Source organism: Choloepus didactylus, chromosome 8, assembly GCF_015220235.1.
Source record: "Choloepus didactylus isolate mChoDid1 chromosome 8, mChoDid1.pri, whole genome shotgun sequence".
Taxonomy (NCBI): domain Eukaryota; kingdom Metazoa; phylum Chordata; class Mammalia; order Pilosa; family Megalonychidae; genus Choloepus; species Choloepus didactylus.
In genome coordinates, this window is record NC_051314.1 from 107,215,051 (window position 1) to 107,234,937 (window position 19,887).

Here is a 19,887-nt window from a genome sequence, read left to right on the forward strand (position 1 = left end):
TTTCTTTTAGCAATGTTTTGTAGCTTTCTGTGTACAAGTCCTTTATATCTCTGGTTAGATTTATTCCTAGATATTTGATTCTTCTAGTTGCTATTGGAATTTTTTTCTTGATTTCTTCTTCTGATCGTTCCTTGCTTGTGTATAGAAACACTAGTGATTTGGGGGTGTTGATCTAGTACCCCACCACTTTGCTAAATTCATTTGTTAGCCCTAGGAGCTTTGCTGTGGATTTTTTTAGGATTTTCTGTATATAGGATCACAGCTTCTGCAAATAGGGAAGGTTTTACTTCTTCCTTTTCAATTTGAATGCCTTTTATTTCTTTTTCTTGCCTAATTGCTCTGGCGAGAACTTCCAGTGCAGTGTTGAATAACAGTGGCGACAGTGGTCATCCTTGTTTTGTTCCTGATATTGGAAGGAAAGCTTTTGGTCTTTTCCCATTAATTAAGATGTTAGGTGTGGGCTTTTCATATATACTCTTTATCATGTTGAGGGAGTTTCCTTCTATTCCTAGTGTTCTAACTGTTTTTAGAAAGAAAGGGTGAGGTATTTTGTCAAATGGCTTTTCTTCATTAGGTGAGATAATGTGTTTTTTTTCTTTCATTCTACTAATGTGGTTTATTACATTAATTGATTTTCTTATGTTGAACCAACTCTGCATACCAGGAATAACTCCCATTTGATCATGGTTTATAATTCTTTTAATATGCTGTTGGATTCAGTTTGCTAGTATTTTGTTGAAAATTTTTGCATCTATATTCATAAGAGATATTGGTCTGTAGTTTTCTTTCCTTGGGTATATTTATCTGGCTTTGGTATGAGGGTGATGTTGGCCTTGTACAATGAGTTGTGGAATGTTCCCTTCTCTTTCAATATTTTGGGAAGAGTTTGAGCAGAATTGGAGTGAAGTCTTCTTGGGATGTTTGGTAGAATTCCCCTGTGAAACTGTCTGGTCCTGGGCTTTTCTTTGTTGGTAGGTTTTTGATTATGATTTAACCTGTTTATTGATTTTTACGCATTTGAATGGTTAAAAAATCAAAAGAAGAAAAACATTTTGTGATACATGCAAATTATATGAATTTCCAATATGAGAGTCTGTACTACAACAGCATAGTTGAGTAATTGTGACAGCAACCATATGTCCTGCAGAACCTAAAATACTTAGTATTTTTGGTATTACGGTAAGAGTTTATTGACCCCTCCTCTATAGCATACAGGTAGAAATGTCCAGTAGTTGGGATTTAGATTTTGGAATTATCTTCAAGAAAGCAATAGTTGAAAATGTAGAAGTTGATGAAATCAGGGGAGAGATTATCTAGAGAAAAGAGGTGTGGAGAAAGCCTCCTGAAAGAGACAGAGAAGACACTGTAAGAGCAATTGCCAGGCAAAGAAGGAGTTCATGATGAGGAGTTGGTCTTTGAAAGTAGAAATTAGAAGGCATCCTAGAGAGATCAAGTAAATGAAATAATAATAAAGTTCATTGGCTGTGGCAATTGGAGGTCATTTGTGGCCTCTGAAAAAGCAATTTCTATGAAATGATGGGGCATAAGCCAGTTTTCAGTAGGTCCAGGAGTGAATAGGTTTGCCCTGAAAGGGAAACAAAAAAACATCATAATTTGAAGGAACTGCAAAACTCAGGGAAGTTGACATTTGTTTGCTTGCTGTTGCTTCTTGTTTTCCATAGGAAAGTACTGAGACTATTTGTAGAACTATTGGAAGCTTTCAGCAGATGGAGAGGAACAGAAGAGGTAGAGAGAGAAAGAGAGCTGAGCAAATGCCAGAGAAAGGGATGGAGAAAAGATGAACAGGTACTGTTCTCTGCAGTGGAAAAGGGTGACAGTAGAAGAAATTTGAAGGGAGAGAAGGATGTGGAAAGGGTGGAATGACAGTGAGGAGCAAAGTTACCTGCATAGAATATGGGAGCTGAGATTATGACAGGACATGTCAGGAGGACTAGCCAATGACTTTCCTGGTGATGCTATACAAAGTCCATTCGATGGTCTGAAAGGCCTGCTAAGGAATGATATTTGATACGGTTTTGTAACCTTTCCCAGAAATTTGGTAGCTTAGGTGTGGAAATGGAAAGAAAGTTGAGATTATCTGAGGCTAGGAATTAATGTGGAAGACTCAAGGAAAGTTAAGGGGTCGAAGTAGTGTTCAAAAAGGACAGGGAAATAACTTGTCCTGGAGCTCAGACTAGTTGGTGGAGCAAGGGAAACCAGAGGGAGTTGATCAGCTGGGATTAAAAAAGTTTTAACTGACAAATGAGGGAAAAGCAGTTTCTATAAAATGAAGGGAACAGAAAAGATAGAATTCAGTGAAGAGAAAATCAGAAAATAGGACCCCTACCATCACCAGGTGCAAGGTATAGCCATGCTCATGGGTACTGTGGGGTTCCTAGAAGAAGCTGCAGCTCCAAGGAAGTCTGCTTTATCCTGAAAGGCCCTCGTTCCTCAGGAAGGGCATCTGAGCAATGGAAGTCCCTGTCCAGGGACCTCTAGTGTCCCATTAAAAATGTCTGAGACCACCACATGCGGGCTGGGCAGAAACATGGATACCCACTTCCAAGGTCCTGTAAATGGAAGGTGATGAGAAACCCAACAAGTTATATCTGATCTATTGCCAATGAGAAAGAAAAACCTTAGCCAGAGAATCGTAAATTGGATCTAAGGGGCTTAGTTGAATCTAAGTGGTCCTTTAAAATGGAGCTGAACAATGACTCAACTCATTGACTTTGGCTCACTGGGCTCCATTTCTGTCTCTCCCAAGGAAAGTAGGACTGAATGAACAATAGCTGCAGAATATTCCCTTGGTAACAAAACTCCTACACACTAATAAATACTAAACGCTTTTCATTACAATTTAAGTGAATGACTTGCTTCTGACAAAAATATCTCTCATAATGAACAAAATGAGAAAGAATGACATTTTCCTTTAAAATGTTACACATTAATATTGATTTATAGTAGACTCATGAGTGTTTAAAAATTTTGTTGATTGAAAATTAATTTGTGTGAATTACTAAACAAAAATTAATTTATAATAATAAATAAATAAATAAATGGCGGGAGGGAAGTTAACAAGTACCCGAGCCATTTAATTATTTGAAGTGCCTAGGTGTTTGCTAAAATTGACTATTGGATAATTTAAAAGTGTATTTAGCAAATGAAATATTAATATTTTCTGGTCATTTGAAATGAGAAACATCTCATTTTTTTCCTCAGCTCCCACTTTACCTCTCCTCCCCCTGCCTCTAACCTTCCCTCCCCATCCCTACTGCCCCTCAATATTTAGCAAAATAGGGAGGAAGAGACTCACATATTCCAGAGAGCAGTTAATTTCCTGGTCTTCAGGACATAAGAATGCTAGCTCTCCCACAGAGAAACAAATAGGATGACAATTTTAGGGTAATTGAATTGCTTGATGCTTTTAAAGTTGTTGGGAAGTCTGTGCTGTGAAAACCAATTTTTTTCAGTGCTACCTGTAGTTTCCTGTGAAAGGAGATTTTCTATTTACCCTTTAAAAACAGAACACAGAGCAAAGATTTGCAAATTTGTACAGAGGTTTATGTTAATACCATGGCTGTAAAAATGAACACCTGATAAAGTAAATTAAAGTAAACTGAATTGCCCAAATTTTCAATAAATCAGGTATTATAAGTAGGGAGGGACAACAGCTGTACAAAAGAAAGCTTTAGATCCTAGTTTTTAAATCCTTGAAGGCTGAACAGTTACCTTTTTTTCCTTTTAGGATGGAGATGGGGGTAGTAAGCCTTTGAGTTATGAAACAATTGATAATGACACCAAACGAAATAGTTGATAATCACAAATCAAGGATTAAGGCACGGAAAGTAAATTCTCTGGGCTGAAAGCCATGGAACCAAACAGAAATAGAATGATTTAGGTCAGTAGTTCTCAAATTTGAGTGGGCATTAAAACCACCTGGAGGGCTTGCTAAAACAGGCTGCTGGGCTCCACACACACAGTTTCCAGTTTAGCAGATTTGAAATGGGACCTGAGAGTCTGTATTTCTAACAAGTTCCCAGAAGATACCAATGCTGCTGGCTCTGGGAACACACTTTAAGAACCATTGATTCTCTCTCTCTCTCTCTCTCTCTCTCTCTTTTCTATCATTTTCTGTCTAAAGGTCTTTTGGTTTTAACATTCTACTGATTGTATTGTAGAATACTGGTGCAAATACAGAGACAGAAGGGTTTAATAAGAAGATGTTGTAGATAGTTGAAGAGGGATAGAAGATAACATTGGAGGGAATTGAAGGGAAGAAGTGATCGAGAAAATGGAATAGTGACTAAATTAAAATGAAAATAATGGAAAGGGAAGGTGAAATTTAATTGAATGCTAGGACTTGTGCTAGGCAGTTTACACACTCAATTCTGCCAGGTTGATACAAAAATAATGACATCCGGAAGAAGAACCAAAAGATACCCCCAAACTCTACAAATATGAGTGAATAATGATGACCTTATTAAATACCTCTCCAGGGTCTTCATGGTTAAAAAGTGGTCCTGAGCTCTAAGCCACTTAAGAGATAGACAAGGCATAGGACAGATGGAGATCAAAATGCCATACTTGTTACTAATTACAGCTGGGATGGATATATGGCTTAGGAGTGCAACAACTGTGGGCTTCCTAATTGTGCATCCCATCATTAAGCAGGCTTACCCATCACTACAGGCCAGACAGACACATGCTTCCTTGTGAGGGGTCCTTTCCTTGTAAAACTTCCAGCATAGAAGACAAGACTTTAATATGTGCTTTACTATAGCCCCTCCTCAAGAAAGGTGAGTGTGGCCAGGGTTGAGCTCTGCAAGCCAGATTTGCTTCTTTCAGATTTACCAGTCTGTTAGTTTGCTCTTCATTCCCTGAGGCAGACTGGGGAAGAGGCAAAGGATGTTCCTCCAGATAGGAGGAATCATTAGGAGCAGAAAATAAATATCCTCCCCATAGGTGGGAGAACCTGGGTTGAAAGCAAGCTGTTTCACTCTAAAGCTTGCTCCCTTTCAAAGATTCTTTTGCTTCTAGACAGAAAAACACACCAGAGATTGAGGAGCAAATGAATTTTAAAGGCTAGGATTCCGCTTACTATAAGAACAAGCAATCTTGCTCCTAGGTATTTATCCAAAGGAGTTGAAAACTTATGTCCATTCAAGAAGTTCCACAGGAATGTTTATAGCAGCTTTATTCATAATTGTAAAAAATTGGAAGCAACCAAGATGTCCTTCAATAGGTAAATGGGGAAACAAACTATGATACACCATACAATGGAAAATTATTCAGTGATAAAAGAGCTTCTAGCCATGGAAAGACATGGAGGAAACTTGAATGCATATTGCTAAGTGAAAGAAGCCAGTATGAAAAGGCTACAGTGGTATGATTCCATTTATATGACATGCTGGTAAAGATGAAACTGGAGACAGTAAAAAGATTCATGGTTACCACAGGTTCAAGTGAGGTGAGGGATGAATAGATGGTACAGCCATTATTAGGGCAGTGAAACTATTCTGTATGATACCATAATGGTGGATACATGACACTATACATTTGTCAAACCCCATAGGTCTGCATAACACAAAGAGTAAATCGTATTGTAAAATGTGGATTTTAGTTAGTAAATATCTATCAATATTTGCTCATCAGTAGTAGCAAATGTACTATACTAATTCAAGATGTTAATAATAGGACAAACTATGTGTTTGGGGATATATGGGAGCTCTGTACTTTCTGCACAGTTTTTCTTTAAATGTAAAACTGCTCTAAGAATGAAGTTTATTATTTTTAAAAAACTAAGATTCACTTACTAGGAAGATGCATGATAAAGGAATCACATATTGTATTTTGGTAGTGCAGTGCTACTAATATTCAACAAACAAACACTCATTGCCTGCAAGACTGAACATTGCAATTGGCCTGGGTGGTGACTGGGTCAATGTCCAAGGAGAGACTGGCTAGTCTAAATTTCATACATGACATCCCAGTCTGCTCCTCTCTAATTGTCATCATTATGTCTCCAGAGGACATAGTGACTAGTTTTGATTTTCTGTATACCAGTATCCCACAAAGTCCAGTTTGTTCCTTAGGAAAATGGTTTGAATTGACATTTGGACACATTCAGAAGGAGGAAAAGGAAACTAAAGAGCAGAGTCATTCTATGCAAGCAGCATGTGTGGTCAAGTTAATATTTACAGGAGTCCATTCTGCTCCAAGTACCTAACTCATAACATCGTCACTGGTGGGTGTCTAATTCCTAGAGAGGCTGAGAGCCTCTTCAATTCTCCTTCATCACTGTCGGAAGAGTGTCAGATTCTGCACTGAGAGTTCCATCGATGGCACACAGTTCCATTTGCAGTGGGAGGAAGGGCATGGTGTATATCAGGGAGAGCTTTCATGATTTCATTTCTCATGCTGCTTGGGCTCAGTAGAGCACCTCCTTGGCACAGTGACTGTTCTTTAAATTGGACCTTGTTTAAATGTCCCTGGAGGCACATTTCAAAGCTATGTTAATTATATACTATTAACTACTGCTGTTTCTGTGTATTTAAATTGAATGTCTTAAATTTATTTCTAGGGCTCTCTGAATTTTATCCCAGCAGGTGAAGTTTTATGTATGTAGTGAGGAGTTTTTTGTTGTTGTTATTGTTTAAAGAAAAAAATGTTTGAATTCTGAGATTCCTCATCAGGAACATACATGAAGAACCAGAAGATTCCCAGGAACACAAATAAATATAAGTGGATGAAGATGGATATGGGAAAAACAGCAGAAAATCTCTAAACTGACTGAAGTACAAGAATTCATAGAATCTTCACATATCTTTTCAATACTCTTAAGAATTCTAATTTTATTTGGCAAACCAGAAGAGTTTATATTAGTATATTATCTTACAGCTGGGATGATCAGAAAACTTGAACCTATACTCAAACCTATCATTTGGTCCAAACTTTTACCTGAAAAGGGAAGAGAAACTAACTCTTTTCAATATTTCTTCTGAAGTTCAAACATCTACCTTAAATTCTTGACACTTGTCAAGAATTTGTCAATTCTTAAGTCCTAATTCAAAATTTCACTTTCGTACATATCTACCAACGTTAGTTGGTGTTCAGGCTAGTTGATGAATATACTTGTTTAAGAGCAAAGATAGGAAGAAAGTGAATGACCGAGCTTCTAGACCAGATTCTGCCATAAACCAGTGGTATGATCTTGGGCAATCAGTTTTGTCATGTGTGAAACATCTCTTGGATAACATTCAGAGTACAAAGGCAAAATTGGATCATGTATGTAAAACATTGAAAAAAACTGAAGTGTTATTTAACTTTTTAAGCAATAATATTACTACTATCATCATGATCATCATTATTAATGAATTAACAGCATAAAATGCTGAAGATATTTAGTTTGAGGGAGGTAAGACTGAAGTTGGGTGTCTTCTGAAATTTGACTAGTTGCTCATTTGATCTGGAGGACAGATTTTAAAAGCTGGTGGAAATTACAGTCCAGCAGTTTTCAGCATATCCTAAGAAACAACTATCTCCTATCTCCAAGAGTAGAGCAAATGGCCTTTTGAGGGAGTGATCTGACTGTCCCTGGTGATATGCAAACAGAGTTCCAATTTTGTATTGTCAAAGAAGCCTTTTATAACATTAACAGCTATTATTTATTGAGATGTGTTGGACCAGGACTCTAACATCCTCTCCAACTTTCAGAGTCTTTGTTTCTACGTACAGCCAACAAACTAATCAATGAATTTTGTGGCAATTGATTCCATTGACTAGGTTTATATAACTATATCATCAAATGCAAAAATATATTCACTTGCGTGTACGTTAGAGAACATAATGTGTTCTCCACAGAACAGTGGTCTTCCTCGGGCATGGGAAGGCTTTGTGCTTAGTGACATTACTTAGCCCTCCTAGGACTGTCTTCACTGAGCTATACTTTAATGTTACATGCTTGGCCTTTATTTATATCCCCAATAAGAAATGGCTATAAGACATTCAGGCTGACATTAGCTTTAAGAATCCAGTTGAGGATAGTATATATTGTATTACATTATATATTAACCTTTTCTCTACATGAGAAATATGTTTTCAAATTTAAGATCAAGGAAATCCTTTCCTTTTCTGAGGAACTAGAATATTTCCTTATCCAACAACAAAGCTTCATAATTTGTGTACCCTTGTTGTGGCTGCCAGGAAGCTCAGAGCAGATGTAAAACAATCATGACAACTCTGACAGTCTTCAGAGTTAGCATATTTATATTAGCTCCTTTTCCTTGGTCTGATGTTCTTATTCTTTTAAAAAGTTTAAACTCTTAAAGTATTTAAAAAGATGATCACGTTTGAAAAATAGTCACTGTAGACACCTGTTCTAGTTTGCTAATGCTGCCGGAGTGCAAAACACCAGAGATGGATTGGTTTTTATAAAAGGGGGTTTATTTGGTTACACAGTTACAGTTTTAAGGCCATAAAGTGTCCAAGGTAACACATCAGCAATCGGGTACCTTCGCTGGAGGATGGCCAATGGTGTCCGGAAAACCTCTGTTAGCTGGGAAGGCATGTGGCTGGCATCTGCTCCAAAGTTCTGGTTTCAAAATGGCTTTCTCCCAGGATGTTCCTCTCTAGGCTGCTGTTCCTCAAAAATGTCACTCTTAGTTGCACTTGGGATATTTGTCCTCTCTTAGCTTCTCCGGAGCAAGAATCTGCTTTCAATGGCTGTCTTCAACATGTCTCTCACCTGCAGCTCCTGTGCTTTCTTCAAAGTGTCCCTCTTCGCTGTAGCAGCTTGCTCCTTCTGTCTGATCTTACATAGTGCTCCAGTAATTTAATTCAGACCCACCCTGAATGGGCGGGCCAATACCTCCATGAAAATTATCCATCAGAGTCATCACCCCCAGTTGGGTGGGGCGTATCTCCATGGAAACATTCAAAGAATTACAGTCTAATCAGCACTAAAATGTCTGCCCCACAAGATTGCATCAAAGAATATAGCTTTTTCTGGGGGACATAATACATTCAAACTGGCACAACACCTTTAGTTCATTTTTCCCAAAAGCCTGTCATTCTCTTCTTTCTTTAACCAACCTTACTACTTTCTACAACAACAAAAAAACTGTTGTATTTTTCTTTTTTTCGATACTATATACAGAAGATAGATAAAAGACCACAGTAAATTGTTTGTGGTTTTGAAGGGTTGACTAATCACATAAATCTGATGATTATGTCTTTCTTCCAGGTGGTGGCATATTGCTGGTTCTTTGTCTTCTAATTGTTAGGAAGCCTATGAAATATATTATTTCACAGTCCTCACAAAGTGTTTTGGTGAAGTCCAAGAGATTTTGGAACATGAAGGATTTGGGACTCTTTTGGTACTGATGACAAATATTAATTTGAGGTTCAAAGACTCATAGTCCCTGCCAGTTTTCTTGGCATTTCTATTTATCCAAACGTTGTTCCTGCACTCCTACAAGCATTCCTAATGATTGCACCTAGCTTTTTAATAAGAAAGCTTCCTTTCCTCTTTCCAAGCTCCCTTGGAGTTATCACCACCAGATGTTAGGCCTTCAATTCCATGAACATTCTTTTACTTTTTCAGAAAACTAGAAAGAAGGCAACTTCCCCTTTGCATACAAATCTGCTATGGATTTAACATGAAAAATTTTTATTTCATTCTAAATAACCTATTCTATATACCCTTTGTTGTAAACAACCCAAATCTTTTAAAACAATTATCTTATACACAATTAAACAAATGAATAAATAAACTCACCTGATCCTCTTGTTTTCAGTTAAACAGTTTCTGGAATATAACTGAACTTTAAAGTTTTGAGCTAAATATCATCCAGTTACTGGCTACTTGTTACTTAATTAAAATTATTTCACCTCAAAATGTGTACAGGTAATAGCATTGTTGCTTTTTTAATATGGAAATTATCGGGGCAATAAATTCAGGTTTTCTGCCTTTTGAGTATATTTAAGAATAGAATATCCAAAAATATAGGTAATTTTCTATTTTTTAGTCCTATCCTTATGAAATGAAATAAAACAAATATTTTTTACCTTTCTAATGTATTATGTTTTTTAAAAGTAGATGAAGTATTTTAAGGAATATCAGTACAAGGTTTCCAAAAGATTTTTGGCACTAAAAATTATATTGTTTTAAAGTATGACTAAAATAATAAGTATAACTGAAAAATTACTGTAACTTCTATATTCTTCTTTTTTGCTGGCTCCTTGATCAAATTTTCTAATTTTATAAATAGTATTTTTAACTGTACCCACTGCTGCCAAGTTCCTTGGGTTATGGAGGTTTTTTGCGTGTTACATCTTGTAAAGATTTTGCAAAAAGAATTCATATGACTCTAATGGTGATTCATGAACCACTCTTAAGTTTGGCTAGTTTCCCTTTACCAACTAGGAAAAAAAAGTTTGAATCCTCTGTCACTGATATTTAAAAACACAGAAGCAGCAAAATTGCGTAATTACTTCTGGGTTTATTTTGTTAATTTTCCAGTCATAAAGTTTTTAAATTACACTTTGAAATTGAGTAAAAAATTTGTCCCTTTGTAATTAATATATGGGAGATACTTTGAAACTAGGTAAATTATTCTTTTCTCATCAAATAATTACCTACTAGTTTTAGTATCCATTGATGATTTTCTACTTCCGTCATTTATTTCTGTATTCTTTAGCTAGCATTGTACTTTAAGGAAGCATTTTCCTTCTCATTTGTTTACAAGTGTACCTCATTTTATTGCACTTTGGTTTACTGAGCATCGCAGATTTTGGATTTTTTACAAATTGAAAGTTTGTGGCGACCCTGTGTTGAGCAAGTCTATTGGTGCCATTTTTTCAACATCATGTGCTCACTTCCTGTCTACATGTCACATTTTGGTAGTTCTCACAATATTTCAAACTTTTTCATTACTATATCTGTTATAGTGATCTGTGATCAGTGATCTTTGATGTTACTATTGTAGTTGTTTTTGGTGCGACAAACCATGTCACACAACACACCCAAGATGGCAAACTTAATTGACAAATGTGTGTTCGTTATGACTGCTCCACTGAATGGCCATCTCTCATCCCTCTCCCTCTCCTCAGGCTTCCCAACTCCCTTAGACACAACAATGTTGAAATTAGGCCAGTTCATAATCCTACAATGGCCTCTAAGTGTTTAATGAAAGGAAGAGTCATAGGTTATTCACTTTAAATCAAAAGCCAGAAATGATTAAGCTTAGTAAGGAAGGCAGGTTGAAAGCTGAAACAGACTGAAAGCTAGGCCTCTTGCACCACATAGTCAGGCAAGTTGTGAATGCAAAGGATAGGTTCCTGAAGGAAATTAAGTATTACTCCGATGAACACGCAAATGATAAGAAAGGGAAACAGCCTTCTTGTTGATACGGAAAAAGTTTTAGTGGTCTGTATAGAAAATCAAACCAGCTAAAATATTCTCTTATGCCAAAGCCTGATAGAGAGCAAGGCCTTAACTCGCTTCAATTGTGTGAGTGCTGAGAGAGGTAAAGAGGCTGCAGAAGAAAAGTATGAAGCTAGCAGAAGTTGGTTCATGGGCTTTAAGGAAAGAAGCTATCTCCATAACATAAAAGTGCAAGAGGAAGCAGCAAATGCTGATGTATAAGCTGTAGCAAGTTATCCAGAAGATCTAGCTAAGATATTTAATGGAGGTGGCAACATTAAACAACAGATTTTCAATCTGGACAAATCAGGCTCTATTGGAAGAAGATGCCATCTAGGACTTTTATAGCTAGAGAGGAGACATCAGAGCCTGGCTTCTAAGTTTCAAAGGACAGGCTGATTCTCTTGTTAAGGGATAATGCAGATGGTGTCTTAAAGTTGAAGCCAGTGCTCATTTCCTATTCTGAAAATCCTAAGGCCCTTTAGAATTATGCTAAATCTACTCTGTCAGTACTCCTTAAATGGAACAGCAAAGCCTGGTTGACAGCACATCTGTTTACAACATGGTCGACTGAATATTTTAAGCCCACCATTGAGATCTGCTCAGAAAAAAAGATTCTATTCAAAATATGATGGCTAATTGACAATGTACCTGGTGACCCGAGAGCTCCGATGGAGATGTACAATAAGATGAATGTTGTTTTTATGCCTGCTAACACAACATCCATTACATAGACTGTGGATCCAAGAGTCATTTTGACTTTCAAGTCTTATTACTTAAGAAATATATTTTGTAAGACTGTAGCTGCCACAAATAGTGATTCCTCTGATGGATCTGGGCAGAGTCTATTGAAAACCTTCTGGAAATGATTTGCCATTCTTGTTACCATTAAGAACATTCGTGATCCATGGGAGGAGGTTAAAATATCAACATTAACAGGAGTTTGGACGAAGTTGATTCCAACCCTCATGGATGAAGAATAGAACTGTACATGTGGCTAATGTCTGCTGTTTGGACAGTACAGTTCTGTTCTTCTTCCTTTCTGTCTTTGTTGCCCCATCCATTGCCCAACAGTTAAGAAACAGGACTCAATATTATTTTCAAAATATTTAGTTGTTTGCTCAAGCCTAGAATATGCAGAAAGTAGCCTTAGAGTTGCTAACAGATACCAGTGTAAAAGCTAACCTACTAATTAAAGTTTACTCTTTTCTTAGATGAAAATTGACATTCTGTGAAAGGCACAAATCTTACGTGTAGAATTATAACCATTGCATACATGTGTGTAATCCACATCCCTATCATTTTCATCACCCTGGAAATTTCCTCTGTGTTCCTCCTAATCAGTCTCCTGCCCCTGGCAGAGGCAAAACTTACCTGATCATTTTCATCATGGAGTAGAACTCCTCTACTATAATTTCATATAAATTGAATCATACACTATTCTCTTTGGTGTGTTTGGCTTCTTTCTCTCATTAAAACATCTGTGAGATTTATCTATGTTGTTCCATGTATCACTAGTTCATTCCTTTTTAGCTGAGAAGTGTTTCATTTTATAAACATAAGCAATTTGTTTACCCATTTCCATGTTAACTGACATTTCAGTTGTTTCTAGTTTGGGCTATTTTGAATAAAGCTGCTAAGAACATCTTTATCCTAGTCTCTGTGTGGATATGTTTTCATTTGTTTTTGGTAAATACCTAGAATTAGAATCACTGCATCATGGAATAGATGTAATAATTTTCTTTCAAAGGGTTAAATGATGTTAACATTTCAATATTATTAACTATTCTATGCTGAAGCCATCGATGATTCTTAACATTTATGTGCAGTTTGGCTTTAAAAGCTAATTAATGGCATTTATATTATTAAGAAAATGTAACATTTTTCATGCTAGCCAAGTAGGGTGCTAGGATAACATTGTTTTCTCTGCAAGTCCATTAGCATTTCACCTTTCTCCTTCTGCACCCTCCCTTCTCCTCCTTGTTCTTTGGACTGGTTGTCTCCTTCCCATCTTCATGCCTCACTTCAGATTTGCCTCCTCAAAGCCCACTCTCACCCTCCCAGTCTGGGCTTAATGAGCCTCTAAGTGCCCCCTCATTTCCTTCTATCATGATCTGTATCATCCAGCATTACTGTACATGTCCTTCTTTTCTTTTCCATTGTGAGTTCCTTGAGAGCAAAGATTGTGTCTCATTTTCTGTGCACAACTGTTGCCTAATCATGCCTGAAACAGTAGGCCATCAGCAAATGTTAGTTGAATGAAGACCGAAAAATGAGGCAACTTACTCAAGATCTGTTGTGAGTTCAAGGTAGAACAAGAATTTTGAGTATATTTTGTTTGTAAATTCCTTTTTTCTCTCTTAATTTTCTTGTTTAAATGCTTCATGTAAGGTAAACCAAAAGGAAAAGATTTTTCACACTTTGGTTTGGATAAATCCCTTGAGTTTAGATATAAGTATCCCAGAGACAAAGTTTGGGGCCAGTGTTGATGTCAGTTGATTCCTGTGTGGACAGACAGCAGAACTGAGTGCAGGACCTCAGGGGAGCCTGCAGGGCAGGGGCAGGTGGAGGGTGAGAGCAGGACCTGTGCAGGTGGGTTCCCAGGCACAGAGCCCCTTCTCCGGGGCTGTTCTTCCTAATGAGAAGGACTGAGCATTGACATCCAGTGGTGACAGCAACAGATACCAATACATTTTAGGTCACTTGGCCAGATTTGTTAGTATCCATGGTGACGGGTTGATCTTCTATTTTCGTCTCTGGATTATATGCAAGGGGAAAGAGCTGCAAGATGTGCAACAGTATTTATAGACATATGTATGTGGACAGTAATATTGTCAGTCACTGTCAAATAAACCAAACTTTGTTTTTATTTCCCCCGCCCGTTGTTCTAAGTGATTTTTCAGGCTTCATTTTAAAAGCTAGGACAATATCGTGCTCAGTATTCTCTAGTTTCTGTTGAGATCGAGATGTAATTCTCAGAGTTGCAGAATGAGACCAAACAAAACAGGGAAAACAAAATGCTAAACCTCTCATCAAAGCTCCTAATCTGTTTATGTTCCCACATCCATAATTCTTTTAACCTTGATTTACCAGGTCTTTCTCAAAACTGACTGCAGAAGGGTTGAGTAAGACATGTTTATGAGAACATCTCTAATGGTAAGCCCAGGATTCCTCGGATTAACCCAGGATGTATTTATTTTTCCTCCGAGCAGCAGCAGTACACAGAGTGTGGACAGATGGCCAGCAAAACAAGACTTTTTTTTTTTAATTCAATTTCTCTGCCATGTTGATAATAATAAACAACCATAAGTTTTGATTTTAGGACTGATTTTTATCCTTCCTAAGAGGTAAAACCTCAGCCTCTAACCTTCCACTTGTTTTCTTTTTTTTCTTCTTTGCTTTGCCTTTTCCTTTTTGAGGTTCAACCAAGTTTTCTAAGTCATGTTGATTATACAATGGAATTTGATTTTATCTCGAGGATATATTCATGATTGTAAAGCATTTTTCAATCTGATGTCCAAAATCTTTTATCATAATGTAATCAATCCTCTTTCAGTAAGTGATACCAGATAGCTTCACAGTATTAATACAAAAAAACAAATTATTTTTAGTCTCCTATAAATAAAAATAATTTGAAACTTTGGTAAAATTGATTGTTTCCCTTTGTAGCATCAAGTTAATTGACTGATTTAAAAAATCACTTACCACAAAAGTATTGATGAAAAATACCTGGCATCTTTGTAGTAGTTTTCATCAGATTTAGCAGCTGTGAATTATGCTAGTTCAAAACCTATAAATACAATTAGTGCTATATATTAATAAATACAAATACTATATTTTAAAAAATAGATATTAATTTTTACAAATGAGTAAAAATGTGTTTTCTGAGCTTAAGTGATGCAATATTCATCTCAGAGGTTACCTATTTTATTTGTACACATAGAGACACCTGTTGATTTATTAGTCAGGTTTTTTGTTTTTTTAACTTCTTTCAGGTCCTCTTGGAAGAGGAATTATGACTGATTGATGAGTAAGGAAATACAGAGGGCCAGAGCAACCTAATGTAGCACCAATTTTGCATGTAATCAGATTAAGTGACATCTCAAGTTTCAATTATCTGTTTAAACTTCTCCCTTGATTGTTGTTGATTTGCTTCAAACTCCATAATGAGGATATATTTTATAGGGAGGGCTTTCATGAAGACCAATTATGATTTTCCTCAATTTATAGGAATTGTTTGTGAGTTCATAAGTTTGTGCATCATTATAAGAATTGTCTGTCTAAACACTTTATTTGTAGACATCAGTTCATGTGTTCAAGCTAGTTTTCCAGAAGTATGAGTAGACTAACAAATGCTATCATGTGCTTTTCATGTAGGATAAATGAATTTCAGTTATTTTCCCTCATATTCTCATTCCATAAAGAAGTAAATTTAGATATTTTTAAAAATATAATTTCATCAAAAGATACTTCAATATGTGTCTCTAAAAGGTAAGGTCTTAAGAAAAAATTTTCCTCATTATCATTTTCACACCAAAACATTAAAATGTGAATTTAAGTTTTGAAAAGTTGGGAAAGAAATTGGGCTTGATTATAATTGGAAATAATGTCTTCATTATATTATTGGATGTTAGAGGAATTGCCAGTGAGGTGTTATTGTCATCATTGATGAAGAACTGATGAAGAATGGGTGTTACACCTTTGCAGAACCCAATATTTATTCTTTATAGTGGCTCCTTATCAAATACCGCATCTAGTTTACATGAATCATTTGATACCTGCACCAAAAAGCCAATAGAAAAAATGAGAGCATAATTTTGAAAGAATTACAGGGCTATTTCATAGGAGGGTCTTATTAGCAACCGATAGTCTTTACAACTTGATCCTACCAACCTTGCTTACTACCCAGTTTGAATAAGAACCCCAATATATGTTTTCATTGTCCTGTTCCTTAGTTATTGAGCATTTCTGGAGAAATTCACTCTATTGTATGCATACTCTATCTAATCTCTGCCAAAACCTTAATTCTCTTTGTCAGTCTTTTGTCTTTATTTTATTTCCTATCAAATTCAGTATTGTCTCTGATCTCTTCCAGATCAGATGGAAGATAGGGGGAGAGTCAGATACATCCATGTGAATCCCATGAGGACTACTGAAGGGTAAGGGAGTGGGGCATAAAGTTGGAGGGACCATTTCAGGGATCAAAAACTCAAAGGGATGGATGGTCAGAGCCTCAAGAGTAACATCAAAGCCACAGCTTCAAACCCAGGATCAGGTGGAGAGCAGGAATTAGATAATACATCAATAACAAAATTACATGGAAAGTGTCCAAGTATTTGGAATTTAAACACATTCTAAATAACCTATAGGTCAATGAAGACTCACAAAAGAAAATAGCAAGTATTTTGAACTAAATGAAAATGTGCATATAAAATGGTCTGGAATATGAAGCCAAAGCAGTGCTGAGAGAGAAATTTATGATATTAAATGCTTACATTAGAAAAAAAGGTCTTTAATGGTCTTTAGAAACTAGAAAAAGAAGCGAAAATTGAATGCAAAATAAGCAGAAGGAAATAATAAAGAGCATAAGTCAATGAACTAATATTTAGAAAAATAATAGAGAACACCCTTAAAACTAAAACAGTTTCTTTGAAAAGATCAATAAAATTGATAAGACACTGACCAGGAAAAAATAGAAGAAACAGATTATCAGTATCACAAATAAAAAAGGGAAAAACCATCCTTACAGATACAATAAATTTTAAATTATTTTTCCTAGACATCCAGTGAGTCCATCCTTAATCTTGGTTTCCATCAGCATCAACGCAAGAAAAGTAAGGGACTGTTTTGAATAACTTAGATGAAATTAGTAAATTCCTAAAAAGATGCAAACTACCAAAGCTCACTCAAGAAGGAATACATAATATGAATAGCTCTATATCTGTTAAAGAAGTTGAATTTATAATTATTTAGAGGCTCCACAAGAGATTTGTCTGACTCCAAAGCCACTACGAAATGAGAAAGTCAAGGATGCTAAACAAAAATTGTCCTACTATTCCACCTATTTGCATTAAAATGATTCCACCCATCCAATTTTCTATTCCTCTTGACTATAAGTGTAAAGAGTTCCTTTTTGCTTATTCCAGGTATACTTGGTTTTTCTCATGCAAACAGGATGAGTTAGTTCTCAAATAGGAATAGGATGAGTCATAGAAAACTTCGCAGAGTAAAATTTGATAAGGATATTGAAGGGTAAGGCTAGGCATACTATGGAGAAAAGGGAAGAAAAGCTTTCCCGGACCTAGTGAATAAAAGGACAGATTACAGTGTAAGCAGGGAATGGTAACAAATGTCAGGAAGGTTGGTTGAATGGAGTGGAGAGCTTATTTGGAGTCACATTCTGAAGACTTCTAATCTAAGTTTAGGAGTTCTGAGTTTATCCATAGATCATTGAGACAGTGGAAGCCTTTATTGTTTTAAGGTATCCTGCCCACATTACAAAAGTAAATGATGCTCAAGTGGAAAAATTGGTGAAACTGATAATTAAGAAAAAGTAAAATTAATCAATAATTCCATGACCCAGAGATACTCTCTGATAATCATCAAGTATATATTCTTAGACTTTTTTCCTTTACATATATGCTCATATATATTAAATTCCAAATTACCTTTTGAAGCATAATACCTTGAGGGAAATGCTGACGAATTCAGAGCATTGCCTAATTCTATCTGTAGTTAAGGGGAAGTAAGTCTCTGGGACTGGATGGAATTGTCCCAAGAGTTAAGATAGAACCTAAGGGGGTGGTATTGTAGAACTGTTGGCTAAAATCTAAATAATCACTTGCTATGCTAAAGCATTCTTGACAGATTTCCAGAATGACCTCCATTTATTGGAAGGGTTACAGAGGAGACAATGAAAACTATAGCCTAGTGTACTTCATTTCTATACTGGAAAGCTGATGGAAACCAAGATTAAATGGGGAGTCATTGAATGCCTAAGAAACAATTTATTGGAGGAAAGGTTTATTTTGGTAAGAGCAAAGTTTTTGAGGAAGGTTTTAACTATCGATATTGGAGAGCAAGTTGTCATGGGTAAAAGACTGACTTGGAGACCTAAAACGTAAGAATAATAAATAAGCATTTAGTGGAATTACCTGGGGTCAGTTCTAGAATTGGGTTTATTTAAAATTTTTATAAATGAGTGGAAACTTCAAGTTTGCAAGTGATATGATATGTTTCTAGGCAAAAAGATGTCAGGTATTCAGGGAAAACCTAAGACAGTATCTCAGAAGCTGGGTTACTGGGCAAGAAAGTGGCAGAGGAGCTTCTTTCTGATAACCCTAAGATTATCATGCATTAGGTAAAATTAATGCAAGCTATACATGTAGGATGATACCTTTCAACATTCAGTCATACTTCTAAAAAGGAATCCAGGTATTATTATAGAGTGTCTTAATTCCTGTTTTTAAAAGGAGAATGAAATAAGTAGAAAAGGAGAGCAAAAGGAGAGGAAGAAATTTTTGTGTGTGCCTGCGAAAATATTATAATGTCATTAGAAATTTTTCTCAAGTTCCAGCCAATGTTACCAGCCATTGTAAATTGCCAAGGAATGCCATTGTGTTACATTATACTCACAATTCCATTAAATTACAAGTAAGTCTTCATCATTTTAAGAAACCCAGCAAAGAATTTCTTTGTGTAGACATCAATGATGAGGTTGTAATTTGTAATTACGTCTGTGAGTGTAGTCACATATTTACTTCTTGATTTCAGTCAGCATGAAGTAATTATGTATTCTAGATTGAAGTGCATTCAAAGTTCTGTTTAAAAGCTTCATGCCCATTTCCCACTTTGCTCTAAGAAAAATGTTCTCCTAATGTTATATACCCCTTTAGCATGCCATAAATGGATACCCTAGAGATCAGAATAACTAACAAGTATAACAACTTGAGAACAGCTTCTCACAAATCAAACCAGAATAAATTCACTTAAAGTACCTTGAAGTCAACATATTGGTGGATATGCATGAATTAACAACGAGTTCCTTGGCCAAGTAGTTTCTAGAAAGTAGTACCGTTAAAAATGCACATAATAGCGATCAATTATATGCTTCCTCCAATCATAGAACACACACTTACAATGCCTTCAAGCTCTGAGTCTGTTCTGTTGACAAGTTTAGGTTTGATATTTTCCATGGGCCCTGTTAATGCAGAGTTTGAAAATTGAAAATGACTTCATGGGTTCAACTAAGTAGAATATTTAATAAACTGCATTGCCTTCATAGATTATGATAGCCATAATTTTTCTTTGGTGTAGGCCTCATACACCACAATACACATTAGGGTAAGCATAAAAAACCCTTCCTAAGTGTTTCCATTCTTTTTTTCAGCAGCATGTACATGTATGAGATTATGCCAAACCATGCTTGAAGATTGCTTTTTGTGGCTACCTTTTTAGATGGA

General features: G+C 36.1%; 1 protein-coding gene across 8 annotated transcripts in view; it reads left to right on the forward strand.

Annotated features, from left to right (window-relative positions):
- The window catches only part of LMNTD1 (lamin tail domain containing 1), a 445,763-nt gene that overhangs the window by 25,120 nt on the left and 400,756 nt on the right, over positions 1-19,887 (forward strand). The window contains exon 1 of one of the 8 annotated variants that reach the window (XM_037845310.1): positions 16,521-16,584. The exons of the other annotated variants lie outside the window; for them this stretch is intronic. The gene's annotated coding sequence lies outside the window, so the exon portion shown is untranslated. Of the gene's footprint in view, positions 1-16,520; positions 16,585-19,887 lie in introns of those variants that run through there. 8 annotated transcript variants of the gene reach the window in all.